Source organism: Theobroma umbraticum, unplaced genomic scaffold, assembly GCF_002168275.2.
Source record: "Theobroma umbraticum cultivar Fairchild unplaced genomic scaffold, ASM216827v3 scaffold_4.1, whole genome shotgun sequence".
NCBI classification, from domain to species: domain Eukaryota; kingdom Viridiplantae; phylum Streptophyta; class Magnoliopsida; order Malvales; family Malvaceae; genus Theobroma; species Theobroma umbraticum.
In genome coordinates this window covers 7,402,524-7,419,141 of record NW_018397258.1, presented here as the reverse complement: position 1 = coordinate 7,419,141, position 16,618 = coordinate 7,402,524, and the positions used below count along the sequence as shown (strand labels likewise).

At 27.3% G+C, this 16,618-nt stretch overlaps 1 non-coding gene across 1 annotated transcript; it reads left to right on the top strand.

The window, feature by feature from the left end:
• Nucleotides 1–16,223: 16,223 nt before the first annotated feature.
• LOC149527386 (small nucleolar RNA R71) lies at nucleotides 16,224–16,331 on the top strand. The gene has a single exon (XR_016351085.1). It is a non-coding gene; the product is annotated as a small nucleolar RNA R71 (small nucleolar RNA).
• Nucleotides 16,332–16,618: the final 287 nt, after the last annotated feature.

Sequence of the window (16,618 nt, the reverse complement as noted above, 5' to 3'; positions counted from 1 at the left end):
GAACCTGTTTTTGTATAATAAGTGATAACTTTGGAGAATTGAAAACGGTCATTTAGTTAAGAATTGCATTCCAATATATTCAGTGTCTAAGAATATTGTATCCAAACATCTTCAATGGCTTCTTTGATGTTCTCAAGTATAGCATTTTCGATAAAAATTTTGAGTGATTTTGTTATTTATATTTATAGATAATTCAATCATAATCTTTCTTATCTTACCAATCAAAGAGTTACTGAAAACTCAAAGTGAATATTTATGCATTCAAATATAAATATTATAGACACCTTTGAGTTTAACTCACAAGTTATTAAATTGGTAATTCTTCATATTTGAATTCTCCATATTGTTTAACCTTTAGACTTGTCCATATCTAACAATAAAATGTTATATAAGTACTTATCACTTAAAATTAAGATAAGATATTATAACAATTTTAGGCATAATACTTAAAATTGAAAGGACTAATGTTGTTGGTCGAAATACCACTTATCTTTTTTATATCTTGTGTTACTGACTTGGTATGTTGATATGTCATAATAGATGGTAACATGATATACTGATATAGCATGATCACATGATCACATGATCACATGGCATTTTTCATTCTTCACGTCGAGGTTATGTCATCGTCACATGGGTATAAAATGATAAATGATATTTTGTTTAATAACAGTTAGTCAACCATTAATTATAAAAGTTTATTTGATTCAAAATAAAAAGACATAAACTTGATTAAATGTAATAAAAGAATAAGAACTTATTTGAATTTTGACATTATGCCTAAACAATCCTAAATTATTTAAGAATATTCAAATAAACTCTTATTCTTTTATTATGTTCAATCAAGCCCCTATACTTACATTTTGAGCCAAATAAGCCCTTATATATTTATTTTAAATCGAATAAGCCCTTATAATTAATAATTGACTAAGTAAAAATGTTAAGTGTTATTTTATGTCGTATGACACTGACATGACATGTTGATATATCATAATTAATGATGACGTGTCATATTACTGTGACATGATAATATAACTATGTAATATTTTTTACCATTTAAATCAATGTCACATCAATGCCATATAACATAAAATAACAAGTTGCGGCTTGCCTAATTACAATTAGTCAATTATTATTCATAAATACTTATTTACTTCAAAATAAAAATATAAAAACTTCATTGAATGTAATAAAAAAATAAATATTTATTTAAATTTTTTTAAATAATTTAAAAGCTTTTTGGCTTATTTGAATTTTTTTGAATAATTTAAGAATTTTTTAAAATATTATGCAAAAATTTTGTTAATATATAGATAGGTCAAAAAATCCCTTAATCTAGGGTAGATTCAATTTTAAGGCTCTTGTTACAACCATATCCCTAACCCATCAATATAAAATGTAAGTTATGATAATATTTTTTTTTGAAAAGTGTAAGTTATAATAATTTACCTTTTATTCAATGAGTAATTAAACAAAAATAACAATCATATATCATTGTTAAGGCCCACAAAATTCTACAAAATCAACTTTATATATGTTAACCTGGTAAAACGACCGTGCCAAATTATTTATACCATTTTTAACATCACGCACTCATTAATAAAATTATTATAATTTTGACATAATACTAAAAAAATTCTCTAAACTATTCAAGAAAAGTTAAATAAGCTCTTGTTTTTTTATTACGTTCAATCAAGCATATATATTTTTATTTTAGATCAAATAAGGCCTTACAATTAATAATTGACTAATTGTCATTAATCAAAATGCTTATTGTTATTTATATTTGCATGGCATCGACTTGATGCTAATGTGGAAGGTAAAAATGCAATATAACTATGTCATTATACTACATCAAACAAGTTTCATTATTATCCATTATGACATATCAACATATCACATCAGTGCTATGTTAATGCTAAGTGATGTTAAATGATAAGTAGTAGTTTGACTAAATTAACAATCAGTCATAAAGATTTATTTGAGTCAAAATAAAAATATAATAGCTTATTTAGCTCAAAATAAAAATACACAAACTTAATTAAACACAATAAATGTATAGAGGCTTATTTGAATTTTTCTAAATAGTTTAAGAACACTTTGAGATATTATGCCTAAAATTTATAATACTAAGTTTGAGCTAGCAATTCAATCCATTGAAATGAGAATTATATACTTTTTTAGCTAGGAATATTCTTTCTTAACCTATTCATACTTAGTGATTGTTTGACTCGATTTTTTTCCAGCTTATCTACCTTTTAAAAGTAGAAGTCGAACCACATAGGATTTTAAGAAATTCTTAAAAAAACACCCTTTTCTTTAAAAAACAAAATCTAAAAAAAATAGCTTCAAGAAAAATGCATTTCTTTTCTATTCTTTTTAAAACATGGCAAATTTTTAGGAGATTTTTCCTTTTTGTTTTAGAATTATCCTCATCTATTAAAAATAATTTCAACATTACCTTATCAAAAAATACCCCTTCCTCTCAATTGATGAAAAATAGAAATCGTTAATTTATAAGTTATTTATGAATTATGTATTACTTATAAATTATTTGTGAAACTCTTTTTTTATGATTTATTATTAATTTTAAACTTTATGTTATATAAAAATGCTTTCCATATTTCTAAAAATTTGTTTTAAATAGAAAAAAAATAAACCTAAACTTTTTTCTATTGCAAAACAAAGAAATTTATGATTAATAGAAAGTTATTTATTATATACCTTTTATGGTAATTTTAACAAAAATTAGAGCTTATATAAGTTGTTTTGTCAAACAGCTTATCCATACAAAGGAGTTTATAAAAGTAAATTTATTAAATAGCTTTAACTTAATTTTAAAAATTAGGGTAAAATACTCATACCTCTCAAAGTTTTGATTATAATTTCCACATGGGTCCATTAGCTTTCAAAATGAACAATTTGCCTCAAACGTGTAAATGACGTTAATACTTAAACGTGAAATATTTAAAATACCATTTTTTCAATTATTTTCCTTTCTCAGGCTACCAGTGCCAGATCTGGTCGTGCAATGCCAAATCTGATTAGATCAACTCCCAAGAAAGCACTAAATCAGTGCCCTCTAGGGGAGTGTCACTCATCTGGTTGGATCTGGCGTTCCTCGACTATATCTAGATGAGATTTTTCTTTCAAATTTAAGAAAAAAATTTTAAAATAAAAAATTATAATTTATGTAGTGGTAATTTTAAAATATATGAAGGATAAATTTGTCTAAAAATGTTATTATATCATCAAACTAACAGAAACATTAACAGTTGACTAACAGTTGATTTTATATGTCTAGTGAAAGATATTTTTTTGAGATGGACTGTTTATTTTTAATACTAATGGATTTGTGTGAAATTATGGTCAAAACTTAGGGTGGTGAGGTATTTTACCCTAAATTTATTATTTTTAATAAGAGTTTCATAATAGCTTTTAAACTTAAAAAAAAAAAACAAGCCAAATAGGCTCTAATTACTAATTACTAATTATATTTAAATCAAATCATATCTTTATTATTATATATACAAATATTAAAATAATTTTTAATGAAGGAAAGCTTAAAATTGATCAAATTATGCAATTAATCTTTGGACTTTATTAAAATGGTGGATTTAGTCTCTTTCCAATAATTTGTAAAATTCAAATCCTTATACTTTTCAAAATTGAAAATGTTAATCCAATCCTTAGTGGTGTTAAAATTTTTTCATTATTTATGCTGATGTAGCAATTGATTAACTAACTTGATATTGTTCTTACTGATATGACATTAAATTTGATGAAATTTCATTTTGGGACTGATACAATAATAGTATCGACATGGCTAGACTAGACAATGACATGACAATGCCATAGCATTTTCAGCAATTTGAAAATTTTTTAAAAATAAGTTAACAAAAAACAAAACCATAACAAGAGTTAAAAAATTAGAGCTAGATAGCTTTGTTTTCTTATTGGTTAAAAACAAATTAGCACCATCTTCTTTAATTGTTGAGCTCAACGCTTCTCCTTATACCACTCAGTCTTCAAAGTGGACATTTTCTTTTGGGGATTCCTTCTTTAAGTGCATGTTTGGTTGAGGGGAATGTAATAGCCAATTTCCCCCATTCTTGATCCTTTTTAAAAAGTTGTTTGCTTCACGAAATGGTCATTCACTAAAATGGATTAAAAATATTATTAAACAGTAATACCCTTAAACAAAATTGAAAAATATTATCTTATATAAGATTCAGTGTCTTCGTTTTTCACATTTTTTTCTCTCTTTACCCATCTACTTTCCTCACTTTTTCTCCAAATTTCCTCCACCACTAAAAGGTAGCAAAAAAAGACAATCGCATTAGTGCTTCCACAATTGAATTTGGTCGCAAGAAGTATCAATTTGGTGCTTATGATCAGATTCGACTAAGGAAGCATTGAATCTTGTGTCCACTGTCGCATTTGACTAAGGAAGTGCAAAATTTTGCATTCTAGAGCCAAATCTACGTTGTCGTATTTGATATTCCATGACCAAAACTATTTGTAGGAAGCATCGATCTAGTGCTCTAACAATCATATCCGACCACGAGTGCTAGATCGATGCTCCATTTCATAAACCACATCTCTAGTGGTTACTTACTTGAGAAGAAAAGAAAAAAAACTAAAAGGAATTCAAAATAAAAAATTTTAAAGTTTTAATTATAAATTATAAAAAATTAATATTTTAAATTTAAAAATTAAATTAGAATTGTAATTATAAATTATTAAAAATTAATATTTTAAAGTTAAAGTTCTAATTTTAAATTTTTAATATTTTAAAAATAAACAATAAAAACAAATTGAAATAATCATATTAATGTTTTAATTATAAATTATTAATATTTTAAAATATAAAATAAATTAAAATAAATAATCATAGTAAAGTTTTAAATAAAAAATTATTAATATTTTTATTAAATTATTAAAAATAAATATTTTAAATTAAAAATCATGTATCACAATAAACGGTATTTTTATATTTTATCAACTAATATTTTACTATTCCAAAATTATTTTTAGTGATCAAACATCGAAATGAATTGTAATAGCAATTTTTATTATAATCTATTCCATTCAAGCTACATAAAAATGTACTCATAACTTATTCTATTCTCACAAAATACTATTTTTTTCTCTTTACATTTCATTCCATGAAGCAAATATTCCATCAATTCTCTTCTTATTTTCTTTCCCCTAAGTCTCACCTGTCCAAATTCCTCTCCATTGTCTCCTTTAAGGGAAAAACCAAACCCTTGTTGGTTTCAGAATTTAAGCTCATTTTCTCATGTGGGTTTTCCGTCATTTCCTTCTATTTCTCTATATGTGTTTGGTTGCTTTCTTTAAATGTTAAACCCTAGTTGTAATTGCTTTAGAAAATTTTAGACCTTGTCTCATCTGGTTGTCCCTCATTTCCTGATCAGGAAATTAAATCCCTATTAAGTCTGCAATTCGTGAATGTTTCTTATCTGATTGGCTCTCTTTTCTTTGCTTCTTTTGTTGATAAAGCAATTATTATCTTTTTTGGCGGATGGCTGCAGGCTCATGGCTGCTCTTGAAAGTCAAGGTAAGCTGTTGCCTTCCTGGATCTTGTCTGCTCTGGGCAAATTGTTTTTGTAAAATTCTTTTAGAATCCTCTATGATTGTGCTAGGTGTTTGAAACCTATTGCTACAGGGACAGAGTTAATTAATTTTTGTTAAGAGATTAAAGATGCAGAAAAATAAAAATTAAAAAATTTTAAAACAATATGTTTCATTTAAACAACAATAAAAATATTTATAATAAATAATAATTTTATATAAAATATAAATAAAAAAATTAAAAAAAAGGTTTATAGAGAAATTATACTCGACAATATTTTTTAGATTCATAAAATATAATACATAAAATATAAATAATTAAACATGATATATAGAATTTTAAATAATAGTTAAATAATATAAATAAATAAAAAAATAAAAGAAAATTTTATTTTTTTAATTTCGTGTAATAGTGAGTGGCTCTTGTTCAAGCTCACAAATTCATAGATTTTTTAAAAAATAAAATGTGTTTCAGTAGTACAAGATAGAGTAAAGTAGAAATAAAAAAGTACAAAAAAAAAAGAGAAAGGGAAAAAGAAAGAGAGGGAGAAAAAGGTGTGACTGTATTTAAGAATTAAGGTAAAGCTGATTAAGGTTTATGAAGTCATTTTATTATTTATATTAATTATTAAATAAAAAAGTTATTTTGAAAAGTATTAAAAATATATATAATAAATTAAAATTTTTAAAATTTGTGATAAGGTTAGAGCCCCCATAAATATACTACTTTCTAAGAATATTAAAAAAAATTATATCTAATAACTAAAGATTTTCAAAAATTGCTGTGCTGCTGTTGACACTTTTTTGTGGGTGTTGTGTTTGTTTTGGCAGCTGCAATTAATATGGGTATTTCAAGGGGAGTTCTAATGTGAGTTTAGACATTTATTTGTATATGCTACCATTTTGAGCAATTTGTGAGTATAGTAGTCTGTCTTCTCCCCCTGTTTTGTGTCGTATGATGTGGTCATGCAACTGCTAAGTGCATTTGTGCTCCCAATCTATGCATAAAACCTTTGTAAGTCGGTTTACATTGAATTTAAACACCTTGTTGTTAACTAAATCATTATCCATTTTTTTTTTTCAAATGGTCAAAATGCCATGACATTGGTTGGTCAAGGCCACATCCAACACCATGTGAGCAATGTTATTTGTAAAATTTCATGTCATCAAATTCAAAGTCACTAAAAAAAGGTCAAGTAAGCTCAAACAAATATCATGTCAAATGAACTAACAGAATAAATTTTAATACTGTTAACTATTGGAGTAATATTATCAATTTTTGAAAATAGAATATCTCAATTTTTATAAATTATTGTATAATAATTAAAACCATGACTTTGATAGAGTACATGAACTAACAACATAATTCAATGTTTAAACTTTATGAATTTACAAATTGACCTCCATAATTAAAATTTTATGATCATGTTAAAAATCATAGTCAAGTCAGATAATCAAAGGCTAAATGCTCAAATTGGGGCTAAACATTTAGACACTTTTTTAATTTCAATTGTAAGAATTACCAACCAAATGTTTTCGATTCCTTACAATTAAGGATTAAGTTGATAGGTGGATGGAGTATGTATCACACGTGACAGAAAATTGTGTGAGCTAATGACATGACAGTTCAAAAATATTTTTTAAATATTTGTTACACGACATGTTGAAAAATGTTATTGTTACTTTTTGCGAAAAAAATATTGTTAATGCCATGTTGAAAAATGTAGTATTACGTGCCATATTCTAAAATTTAATTGTTAAATGCCATGTTTGAAATAATTGTTACATAGTATGTTGAAAATGTAGTTATTATATGCTAAGTTGGAAATTTAGTTGTTACACGTCATGTTAAAAATATAGTTATTTCATACCATGTTAAAAATTTAGTTATTACATATTATGTTAAAAAATGTAGTTATTACATGTCATGTTGAAGATTTAGTTATTACATGCGTATTAAAAAATTTAGTTGTTATACGTCATGCTATAATTTAAACAATTTTGACTTGACAGAAAAGACTTTTTGACAAAACTATCTTTCCATATCCTACATGACAAGATGTTTTATTTCCCTTTAATTTGCAAATTGATCAAATGTTAGGGATATTACACATCGTTTTCTATTGAGAGTAGAGCATGCACATGTCTTACACGCTCTAAACACCTTTCACCTTAACTCTTAATTATAAATAACCGAAAATGTTTAACCCTTAATTGTTATAGTGAAAATATTTGACCATAAATTGACAAAAACACAAAAATTTTAACCACAAATTGAGCATTTAATCCATAATCAAATAATTGGGAATAAATGTTTTATTCGGATGCTGAGCTGAGTTGAGCTCTCCCACAACACATGCAGCTCCAAACTATGATTACAGTAGCCATCTAACTAATTAATCAACATAAAAACTTATATATTTGTAAGTATGCCAAGCTTTCTCAATTTAAGTTCTTAATAGCTTTCACAACTTGTCTTGGATCGTAAAGACTCATTCATTCAACATTTTTTTTTTGAAAATCCTATTCATTCATTCAACAATTTATTCACTTGCCAAATCCTTTTATAGCATACTTCTTATAACCACAGTCTCAATTTAACATAATTTCATCTATGGAATTGACTTAAGTCATGATCAATATTTGTATTAGCCATTCTTTTTTTTTGGATGTATTAACTATTCTTAAACATAAACTAAGAATTAAGATCATTTAGCAAAAAGAAAAAAAAAACTAAGAAATAAGATCAAGCACTAAGCATTCAATGGTAGGATGGAGGCATTAAAAAACTTGTATTTTTTACAAAAATGATTTCATTGAAAAATTTCTCATTATTAATTGTAAATAGGTTTCATCAAAAGTTATATTGATTTTATTTGAATTTTTGTTTGATTGGTTTATTTTTAATTTCTTCCATAAATATACCATTTAACATATACTGAAAATTACCTTTCAAAAGAAAAACATATACTGAAAATTATTTCACTATCATTATAATTTGTACTTATAATATATAGCCTTATAAAAAAAATTAATCACTAAACACTTTATTGTTTCAATGTGTTTGACTTCACATATAAAACTATCTACTATTTTTATGAGAACCTAAAACCAATTTCGCTGTAATATCCATCAGATTACTGCTTGTAGCCACATCCTTGATTGGCTTAACTAAATTATGTGGTTAAACTAATCTTAATTAATTAAAAATTCAGTTATGGAAGGAAAAATGAAAATGATTAAAGAGACTACTTAATGGTTAGAATTTATAAATTTTTTTAAAAAAGTTTTATGTTAGAATTTGGATAAAATGGAATGAAGATTTATAAGAAAAGAAAAACTTACTTCCCATTGTTATATTGGTTCCAATATGCTTTTCGATAAATTAAACCCTTGGAATTATGAAAGTTTAATAATTAATCGAGATACTATTTAATTGATAAATTAATAATTTATAAATTTATATATTAATTAATAAAAAGTAATTTATCAAAGTATTCTCTCTTTTTTTTTGCAAAATATTAAACTTAGTACATGTGTATTGTGTTTTGTGATTGTACAAATATTATCTAATTACTGAATTATAAGTTATCATTATTTTATATATTTATTTAACTAAAATAAGTTTATGAATGTTATTAGTGTTATTAAATAGAAATCATGAATATATCTATTTTTGCAACAAACTAAATTATATTCAATGTATACTTAATTAATATACTTCATAAATATTAACTCAAGCAAAAACATCTATAAAAAGAATATATAATATCATAAATGATAAAACTAAACACTATGGCCTCCCATCTTAAAATTGTAAAGATATCAATAATGAAAGGTGAAAAGTTAATGCACTAAGAAAAGTTAGAGATGAGATTAAGAAAACATAAATTTCAAGTAGAAACAAGTAATATTAAAGTTATATTTTATAAAGACCTCCTAATTGAGTCATGTATATATATAATTTTGATGTATAAGAAGATTATTAATTTATATATTGTTGTTTAAATTTTACCCATGTAAGTATACGTATCAAAAAGATATTATAATATAAGCAAAGTATCGATCCCACAGAGAATTGATCTGAAATGTCACTAATTACTAAAAGTAACGCAATATAATCTTATTCAAACAATTAAAAGTTGATAACTAATTAAACTAAAAATTAATTAACAAAAACTAAATTAATTAACAATAATTAAAAATCAAAGCAAGAGTATACTTGAATAAAAATCAAATCAAACAAGCCTAGGATTATAATATCCCTCACATTTCATCTAAATATTACTTCTCTCTCTTAACTTATTTTAATGAATAGAGTTGATAGCCAAGAGCTCAAAATATTTATAAATCTCTCCCAAAACTCTTATAAAAATATTTATTTTAATGAAAACACTATATTTCTATGTGAATTGAAATTAAAATAAATTCATTAAGTTCAGGCTTTAATATTGGCTATATACGACATATAAGTATAACCTTATTCTATACATAAATCAATTTATTCAACCAAGCAAATAAATATGATCATATGCTATTTCAATTTTAGCCTACACTAAACTCCTTTTCCTAAGTTATGTTTAGGTTTCTAAATCAATTTAATCGGTGATCAAACAATTAAAAGTATTAAGAACAAATTAGAATAAATAATTCAATCCTATTAAAAATAAGCAAGAAAGAGATTAAAAATTTAAACTATATGTGAGTTCAATTACAATCCTAGAAAAAAAATTTAGCTATCCATAATTGCAATAATAAATAAAATCATATGAAGTTTAGCCATCAAGAGTAACAAGAATAATAAAAGTTAAGGAAGTAGAAAATAAACAAAATTTATAGCCTTGATCTTCAATCTACAGCCTCAACCTTTAACTTCTTAAACCTTTTTTAGGATTTTCTCCTTATGGCTAACTTCTCATCAAGCTATTTATTTATATTTGAAAACTAAACCTAATTTTACCTAAACTAAACTATTTTAGCCTACTATAACTTTGGGCTTTGAATAAGTGTAAAGCCCATAAGACTTGAATCAGTTCGCATCTTTTTCTTTCCCACGGTAATCATTCAATATTTTCTATTCGACGCTGTAGCACACCCCATCTAAGCTGCAATGCTTCCTTAAATTCATGAGTTCTCTTGCTGACTGTTGCACTTTGTCAACTTCCAATAGAATTTTCTTCATCTTCAAAGTAGAATTGGGCAAAGTTATCTTCATGAAAGTTGTAGTTTTGTCTCTTAACTTTCCATGGGGTAAGAATCACCTTATTTGGATATCTAGATTAAAAGTTATACTCAAAATACCACAACATGTATGAACAAGGCCTTGACTCTTTAAACATCTTTTTTTACCAAATTGAGTTTTATTCTTTTAGAGTCCTAAAACAATATAAAAACTAAAAAAATAATATCTAAGCTCAAGCAAATAAACGTAAAATTAGCATAAAATAAAATAGCTTAATAAAAATAAACTAATTAGAAAAATAACTACATCCTAACCTAAACTCAAGAACTTAGCAACTTTTAAAAACAAATTGAGATAAAAATAATTCTATAAAATAGAATTATCACAAACCCAAACTTAAGATTTTGCTAGTCCTTGAGTGAAAAAAAAGAAAACAAAGAAAATTAATTAAAATACTTTTTAAGAGATAAAAATTTACCAAGTTCTGATTTCTTAATTTTTTTTTCTTAGAAATTATCCTACAATTTTAACTTAAGGTAAAATACAGATGATTTTCAAATTCATGCATCAATTCAAATGAAAGGTCACTTTCGAATGAACTTCCTGTATGTGTGTGAATAATCTCTTTCAAAGAATATCATACAATTCGAATTGGTTTATGCCAACTCTAAGCATAGATTAGTACTAGGATCCCATAAGTTTGCTTTTCATCTTTCTCCACTAATGTAGACTAACAATTATTCAATGATCAATAGGTCTTTTTTAGGCTTGTAATATAAGGTTGGGGTCAAGGTATGATAAAAGGTATATTTAGGCTGAAATAAACCCGAAGCACTTAATCAATCTAAGACCTATAAAGAGCTTAAAATTATTATTTTTTCTTCCTCATAGCACCTCGAAACTTAAAATAAACTTTCTTTTGTACAACACACTTTATTTCTTTTTTTTTTAATTTTTTTACATCTTTAACTTATTTTTGACAATTATGAACAAGGGGTAGATTTCTAGCACCAATCACTATTTTTCATCAATCCACCCATCTCCCTTAATTTAATTATAAGCTTAAGATATTTCTTAGAAAGATCAAAATACTTAAGGGTGAAAAGTTCAAAATTGGAAATAAATAGAAAGGCTTAGACCAACATAAATATGTGGTTTAAAAAAAAAAGGGAAAGAGAGGCTCAAAAGGGGTTACTAAGGATAAATATATAATAGTGTGGGCTTGAAAAGCCTTAAATTGTCTAAAGATGACTTAAATCATCTCCTATCCTAAGTGCTATCTAAGATTTCTCCTCCAGAGAGAATCAAATAAATTCTAGAATTCTTGACTTCACTATCCTTTTATTAACATAAACTTTTTCTAAATCACATGACAATTCTAAGTAAAAGAATATAGTATTCAAATTATTGGGAGTCACATTCTTAATTGCAATTATCGCAAGAATATCAACACAAACTTAAATCATACCCATATTTTTCTCAAAAAAAAAAAAATCAAAATATCACCTTAAGATAAGGAAAATCATAAACAAGGTGTCAAAACAACTCAAATTTTAATTTTTTTATGTTAAAGTTTTGTTTAAATATATAAGCTAAAAAATTAAAGCTAACAAAACATGCAAAATCTAACAAATGACAAATTTAAAACAAATAAAAAAAGATAAGCAAATAAATAAATAAACATAATTAAAGGCACACAATAACAAAATCTAAGGACAACACCCAAACTTAAAATTAAACATTGTCCCTGATGTTTTAAAAATAAAATAAATATAAAGAGAAAGAGAAAGAGAACCAAAAACTCCCCTATCAATAAAGCCATAGAAGAGAGAATATTTACATGTCCTTATCATCATCATTGTTAGTAGCTCTAGCAGCAATGGTGGGATTATCTGGTAACATAGGGAAAGTAGCCATATCCATGCCCACATATTCTACATTAGCCCTCATCATCTGCTCAATAGCATTAAGCATTGTGCTTGATGGTCCCTACAAGTCCCAAGTCTTTCCATTCTCTGCTCCATGGATAAAATCTGAGGACATGGTGCTTGGGTCCTCACAATTGATGAACTATCACCAGTAGTCAAACATTTTTGTTGCATAAATTTTTCCATTATTCCATCATCAATCGGATCCCTAGGTTAAAGCAATTCTTCCCTAGATTCCCATTCCATACTAGCTTGCTTACACAACTCAGTGATCAAAGAGGGAAACCAGATACCTTTATGAGGTGTATTAACAGATCTAAGTATGGTGAGGTAGATCGATTGGCCAATATTAATTGCCTTACCAATCATAATACAACAAAGCAACAAAGCTTTATCCTTAATAATATCACTCACATGCTTAACTGGAAGCAACCTAGTGGCAATAAAATATAATCAACACTTGTAGGAACCATGAAGTTGGTTACTTTTAATGGAAACATGCAACATTTTAAACATTTTTCACTCCTTATTACCCTTACGCAAGTAATTAACCACCTACTCATAATCTGACTCCAAAGTAAAATATTCATCATTCACAAGCGTAAAAATCTCAAATAAGTATTAATAGCATCAGTAATAAAGGGCACAAATTTACCTTGAACAAAAGCAATCCCATTATTATGCTCATTTGCATTAGCATAAAACTCTTTAACTATAGGCATCACAATTGCCTAGCAAGAACAATGGCATGCACATAGGGATACTGACCTTCACTAACATTAAATCCCTTTTTAGGAACTGAGGTTTTATTAATAATCTTTTCATTATATTGCTTATCAACATCAATATAAATAAGTCTAAACCTATCATAGGAACTACTAGCACTAGCTCTAAGTTTCTTGGGGTACCATATTCAATAAATCAAAATTCACACAATAAACCAAATATCAAACTCCTAATAAATATCCCAACAATTGGTTACTAGGCACTATAAACTCAAGCAAAAAAAATTTCACAATCCACAATAGCATAATGCACAATATCTCAAAAATCACAAGTGTAGGAAAGTAAACTTGAATACAGAAAACCAACTGTTGAATCGTTCAAGGTAGAGGGTAGTTGGGTGAGGATTGGAGTTTGGACTTTTAGAAAAGAGGAGAGAAATTTTCTACAGAGAAAGAAGGTGAGTGGTTAATGAATAAATTGAGGGAAGAAAGAAGCGTTTTTATAGTGAGGCTTTAGGGTTTTTTTTTTTCCTTTTTTTTATGGCATGTTGGGTGGAAGTCCCAACATTGTGTGGTTCTCTTTGTGTGGTGTCTTTCATAGTCTAAGGTGCCATGATGTTTTACCTTTTGCATTGTGGCATCGAAGCCTTTCCATGATTTTGCGTTGCCTTATGCCAGGGCACCGTGGCACTCTTCCTTTTGCATTGCGACGCTGATGCATTTTTTTATTTGTTTTTTTTGACATACTTGCAAAAGGAAAGAAAAACTCAAGAAATAATGAAAATAAATAATAAGTGAATAAAAAAATAAATTAAAGTAAGTAAATTAAGTTAGAAAGCTTCGGTTGCCTCCTAAGAAGTGTTTCTTTATAGTCATTAGCTTGACTATAGCCTCCTTTTGTAGTCCTTCATCTTCAAAACACAGCCCAACGCTTAGTCTATTAACCATGAATGTGCCCGTATCCTCACTATCAATCTTTATTATTCCACAAGGATAAACCTTTACCACATTGAAAGGACCCATCCATATTGCTTTGCGTTTCCATGGAAAAAGCTTGAAATGTACTTTAGATAGTAACATTACTTGTTTTCCAACCTTAAAAAGACAATTAGATGGTGGTGGGGGATGCTCCTTCTACAAATGCTTAGGTTTGATATGTGAAGGTGGTGGCTTAAACTCAAATATTGGTGCTTGCTCACTTGTAAGTGGAGAAATAGGCTCACCTTTGCCTTCATCAACTAAATTTACTCTATAACAATTATTTATAAAGGTAAGATGCTTGATAGAATTAAATATATTAAACTCGACCATCTACTTTTCAATTTTAAAAGTTATCTTGCCTTCCTTCACATCAATGATTGCACTTGTAGTAGCCAAGAATGGTCATCCCAAGGTTAAAGAAATTTTCACATCATTTTTCATTTCAAGCACCATGAAGTCCATTTGAATACAGAGATGCCCAACTTTGACCAACATATCCTTAATAATCTTAATAGGGTACCTGATTATTCTATCTACTAATTGCAAAGAAACTATAACAGGTTGTGTCTCATTAAGTCCAATTTTCCTAGCAATTGACTAAGGCATAATTGAAACATTAGCACTTGAATCACACAAAGCTTTAGAAAATTTAAATCTACCAATATTACAAGGGATAGAAAAACTCCTTGGATCTTTAAGCTTTGATGGAAGTTTGTTTTGAATTATCACACTGTACTCCTCAATAAGTGCAATTGTTTCAAAGTCTTCTAGTTTCCTCTTGTTGGTTAGGATATCTCTCAGAAATTTAACATAACTTGGCATGTTTTCTAAAGCTTTAACAAAAGGGATATTAATATGAAGCTTCATGAAGACATTGAGAAATTTCTCAAATTGCTTATCAATCTTTTACATATGCAACCTTTGTGGGAAGGGTGGGGGAGGATAATTTTCTTGAGACTTCACTTGATTTTTAGCTCTCCCATCATCTTTCTTTTCAACTTCAACTTCTTCCTTAATAATAATCTGTTCATCATCCACATACTCTTTTAAAGATTCAATTGATTTTTCCTTTACCCTTTTAACTTTTTTTCCACTCCTATCGGTAATTGCATTGCATTGTTCCTTACCTTTGGGATTGACTTGAGTGTCACTTGGCAAGGTACCTTGGGGTCTATTATTGATGAAGCTAGTAAGTTACCCACTTGAATCTCAAGATTGAGAATTGATGTTGCTTGATTCTTAATAATGGCATCATTCTTTGCAACATATTGCATTAGAAGCTTTTTCAAGGTAGGCTTCTCTTTAAGGATAAGAGGTTTTGCTTGTTGTGGAAAGCTAGGAAAGATGTTTGGCCTTGGATTTAAAGGTCTTGAGTTATTATTCCATGAGAAGTTTGAATGGTTCCTTTAACCAGGATTATAGGTATTGAAATATGGGTATTTTGTTATTTGTTGAAGATCCCAACAAACTAATTAATTCAGGATTAGATGGACATTGAATGGCTATCTCCACACAAATCACAAGTTATAAAGGAGTTTTAGATAGCTTTATCTCCCATTGTATCAAATCTCTTTGTCAAAGTAGCTACTTGTGCAATCAAGGCATTTAGTGCATCAATCTCATAAACACCAACATTTGTTCTAGAACCAAATCTTTTTGAAGGCCATTGGTAATTATTGGATCCATTTCTTTCAACAAATTAGCTTTATCAAGATTTTTACCCATTAATGCCTCATTAGTAGTGGCATCAATTGTAGATCTAATTGAACTAACTAACTCATTATAGAATGTTTGAACTTTAAGCTATTGAGGAAGTCCATGGTGTGGACATCTTCTAAGTAGATCCTTAAATTGTTCCCACACCTCATATAAGGATTCTTCATCAAATTGTGTAAAAAATGTTACATCATTCCTCAACTTTGCAATCTTTGTAAGTGGGAAGAATTTTGCTTAGAATTTTTGAGCCAAGTCTTCTCATGTAGTAATAGATCCAGTGGGCAATGAATTCAACCAATTCTTCACCTTATCACTTAGTGAAAAAAGAAAGAGTTTAAGTCTAATAGCATCATCAGTCACCCCATTATATTTGAAAATGTCACAGATTTTCAAGAAATTAACTAGTTGAAAATTAAGATCATCACTAAGTAACCCACCAAACTGAATGTAAAACTGAATCATCTGAATGTAAGTAGGCTTGATCTTAAAAT